The following is a 4,586-nucleotide window of genomic DNA, read 5'->3' on the forward strand; positions in this document are numbered from 1 at the left end:
TCATGGTTAACAGTGAAAAACAAAGTTCAGGGGCTGGAGAGATGGCTCAGCGGTTAAGAGCACTGACTACTTTTCCAGAGGTCATGAGTTCAATTCCCAGCAACCACATGGTGGCTTACAACCATCTATAATGAGATCTGGTGCCATCTTCTGGCATGCAAGAACATATGCAGACAGAAAATTGTATACATAATAAATAAATTTAAAAAAAAAAAGAAAAAAAAAGAAAAACAAACTTCAGACTAGAGAAATACTTCCCAAGACATAGCGGTTCATACCTGTAATCCTAGCATTTGGGTAGCTAAAACAGGAGAATTGCCACAAGTTGCAGACTAGCCTGTGCTACAAAATGAGACCTAGTCTCAAAAAAAAAAGACAATGGTTTAATATTTTTATTATACAAACAACACATAAAGATCATACCAACAACCTAATAATCATCAAGGATGTAGATGAGATGGATAAGCCTAGGGCATTTTCTGCCTCACTAGTAAGAAAAAGATACAGCAAAAAGGAAGGGCCATCTAATAGCCTTTCACAGCAGAACTTTAAGTATCATAGTGTGTGTGTGTGTGTGTGTGTGTGTGTGTGTGTGTGTGTGCGCCTGTGGAGGCCAGATGTAAACCATGGGTGTTTTCTCTATCACTCTCTACTTTAATTTTTGAGACAGGCTCTCTAACTGAGCCCAGAGCTCACCAATTGACTAGACAGGCTTGCCAGCAAGCTTCAGCAGCCATGAACTACTGAGCACAGCCTTTTACGCAGGTATTAGGGATCCAGACTCAGGGCCTCATGCTTATGCAGCAGGCACTTTGCTAAGTGAGCCATCCCTCAGCCCCAAGGAATATTTTTATGACAACAAAATTATTAGGTATAGCCGGGCGGTGGTGGCGCACGCCTTTAATCCCAGCACTCGGGAGGCAGAGCCAGGCGGATCTCTGTGAGTTCGAGGCCAGCCTGGGCTACCAAGTGAGTTCCAGGAAAAGGCGCAAAGCTACACAGAGAAACCCTATCTCGAAAAGCCAAAAAAAAAAAAAAAAAAAAAAAAAAAAAAAAATTATTAGGTATAGTTGCTGGGTGGAATAGTTCACAGCTTGTAATTGGTGGCACTATGGCCTATTTATAGAAGGAATACGTTCTTTTGAGGTTAAGCAGGTATGTTGTATGGTAACTTCAAAGTAACATGCAAACCACAAATTTATTCACAGCAGAGTAGAAAAGAACACCACAGATGTTAAGGATAGTTTTTAAAAGTTCTCTCTCTTCGTTTTGTTTATATGTCTGTATTCCCCAGTCTTTTTTTGTTGAGTAACACTAGCTTTTTTGTTTTGTTTTGTTTTGGTTTTTTTTAGACAAGGTTTCTCTGTTATGCTTCTGGAACCTGTCCTGCAATTCAATCTGTAGACCAGGCTAGCCTGAAACTCAGAGATTCACAGCGATTAAAGGTGTGTACAACTGTCTGGCATTATTATTATTATTATTATTATTATTATTATTATTATTATTATTATATTAATTATGGTGTGTATGTGTGGGTTTGTGTGTAGTTGAAGGGGTGCAGCCTGAGTGTGGAGGAGACTTTCCATGAGATCTGGGGATCTATATCATGCCTTCAGGCTTGTATAACAAGCACTTTTACCCACTGAGTGTAGTGGGTAGCTGTTCTAGCTATGACCTTGAAGCACCTTCCCTAGTGAGGCAGCAGGTAACCGTTACACCTGCCTATTACCTTGAAGTACATGCCCCTGGGGCGTGGCCAATGGGGGCGGGGCTTAAGACCTGGGATGAACAATAGAGGCACTCTCTTTGCTCCCTTGTGGTTTTGGATGATGGAGACAGACCAGGCAAAAGAACAGCGTGGGACTGTGCCTCAGCCTTCCAGGACCCTGCAATGATTCCTCTGTTCTGTATAGTGAGTTTTCTTTCTCTAATAAATTCCTTTGTCCTTTAAGCAGACTCTGTGGATTGCTAGCAATATCAGGACCCATTAACTGAGTCCCCCCCCTCACCCCCCCCCCCACTTTTTTCTTCTGATTTTTGAAACAGGCTTTCACTCTGTAGCCCAGTCTATTCTGGAATATCTAGAATTCACTATTGAGCCCAGGGTGGCTTTAGCTTGGGCTACTCTCAGTGTATCAGGAACAGCCTGTCTGAGGGAACCAAAGGTCCCTTCAGAGTTTCCGGTCTCAGCAGAGCTCAGCAGGCCCCTGGCCAGCACAGGCCTCCTCTATGCCTTCTTTCTGACCTCCAGCCTCATGCCTGATTTCATTATGTACTCATGCAAGAGGACCCGGAGACAGATGTCCACCATGTGCCTTTACAGGTTGGACCCCGCTTACCAAACTGACTTGGCGCTCCTATCTGATGTGGCCCTTCCCCTTTCTGAACCCCAGGTTCCTCATCGTAGACAAAGGAGAGCCTTTGCTTGCTGTTGTCTTAGGGTGGCTTCCCCCCACTTTGTTCTCACTCTCCCTGATGCTCTTCCCCAGGCTTAAATTTATTTATTTATTTATGTGTATGCATGTGTGTGTGAGTGTATGTGTTCCCACCACATGTTAACAGGAGCCCACAGATGTCAGAAGAGGGTGTTGGCTCCCCTGGAACTGTAGTTACAGGTAGTTGTGAGCCTCCTGATGTAAGTGCTAGGAACCAAACCTGGGTCCTCTGCGAGAACAGCAAGCATTCCTAACTGGGGAGCCATCTCTCCAGCCCCTCTACATGTTTGGAAGGAAGCTTCTTCCTTTTTTTTTTTTTTTTTTTAATGACTTAGATTTCATCATTGGAAGCAAACTAAATAGGAAGTTTACAATGGAGAGGAGATGCATGGCAGGACTTTTTGTAAACTAGGACAGACTGGGGGCTGCTCCATAGCCCGACCCTTTGCAAACAAAGCTGTCCATCCACAGTGTTCCTGGACCTCTGGCTCAGGAAAGGGGAGAGGGCTGGGTCTGTGCGGTCACCTTGCTCACAGCCCACTCCTAGTCAGCATCTGGAGTACTGCTTTGAGGCTGTGGTCATCACACTTCTTCTTGTGGCCAGAGACAATGTCATCAACCCGCAGAAGTGGAGTCTCCACTGCTGTTTTGTACGTTTGTAGCTTCACAGACAACGGCTCCCAACTACCCAGCTCTCTCATGTCCACTGAGGTACCAATCTCACCATTCACAACCCAGATCTCACAACTCTCCTGTGCTTGCTTGGCCCAAAAGGAGGTAAGTAGACCAAAGATGCTGGCCCCCTGGTTCTGGTTCAAGGTACAAGACTGACCTCTAAAGCCTGGGCCACAGCTCTATATGGCCATTGTTCCACACCAGTCATGGCCTTAGATTTTCCTGTCAAGGCATGGGCCACAGCCATCTCTGCCACCAGGCACCAGCTAAGGGTCCAGGAGAACGTTTCGGCACACTTGTGTGGCATTCTGTAGGTTGGGTTCTACTTCCGAGAGCATCTCCTGGACGGTTCCTCTAAGAATGGTGCACGCCTTTGGGTCTTCGTACTCAGGGATGAATGTGAAGTGCTTATCTCCAATCTTCTTGATTTCCAATAGGCCTGCCCCTGTCCCAACATCTTCTCTTAGTTCCTCTGGTCGGCTGACTATCCATGCCCCACAGGCTCTAGCAATGTGGTTATTGTCTGTCTTCCAAACTCTGTGAATGGCTATGACATTGGCCCGCATGAGGTAGTGCTGAGCTAAATCTGAGATGCCCTTTTCTATGATGACCATATCAGGCTTCAGCAGGATAATATCCTCACACAGTTGCTGGATGTACTCTTCTTCCATTTGCAGGATTTGGGTGAAGTCCTCCTCCTGTGTAATCTCAATGTTCATCTGGCTTTCTCCTTCCTCATACTCCAGAGAAGAATCCAGTAGCACAATTTGATGGTTCCTGATATAGTGGTGCATTCATGGATGGGTCACATCCTTGTTAATCATGACTCCATGTAAGACACACGAGTCTTCAATGATGCTACCAGGGATCTTTCCAACCCTTGCATACTTCTTGACATCAATTTCCTTTTGGCCATTGTCTTCAAACTGTACAGTCTTGACAGCATCGAGGGCAATATTGCACACCAAAGAGGACCACTGACTGATGACTTTTGTCGTAGTAGAGCTATTGATGACGTTCAGCATCATATCACAGTTTGTTGACATCAATAGGGGTACTGATTTTCTTCAGAGTGCTGATCACATCATCCAGTGCCATGTGGTAAGTAAGCACTGATCGCCACTGTTGGGTAAATCTGAGTACTCTGGGAAGTGCTCAGCCACAGACAGCATTTCTCCAGCAAGAATAATTACTGATGTGGTCCCATCTCCAACCCCTTTATCCTGGGTCCTGCTAATTTCAATCATGGCCTTGACTCTTGGATGCTAGAATTGACTCTCTTGAAGAATGGCATTGCCATCGTTGGTCATCATGATGCCTCCCATCAGGTCCAAGCATCTTAATCATAGATTTAGGTTCCAAACATGTCTGGATTATGTCTGCTTTTATCTTAGCAGCACTGATATTTCTGGATTTTCTTCTCTATTCATGCTTTGCTTTCTGACTGAGCATGAGCACTGGATGGTGGCCCATCAT

General features: G+C 45.1%; 1 pseudogene; it reads right to left on the reverse strand.

The window, feature by feature from the left end:
* Positions 1–2,965: 2,965 nt before the first annotated feature.
* Positions 2,966–4,586, reverse strand: LOC131906472 (T-complex protein 1 subunit gamma-like; annotated as a pseudogene).

This window comes from Peromyscus eremicus, chromosome 3 (assembly GCF_949786415.1).
Source record: "Peromyscus eremicus chromosome 3, PerEre_H2_v1, whole genome shotgun sequence".
NCBI lineage: Eukaryota > Metazoa > Chordata > Mammalia > Rodentia > Cricetidae > Peromyscus > Peromyscus eremicus.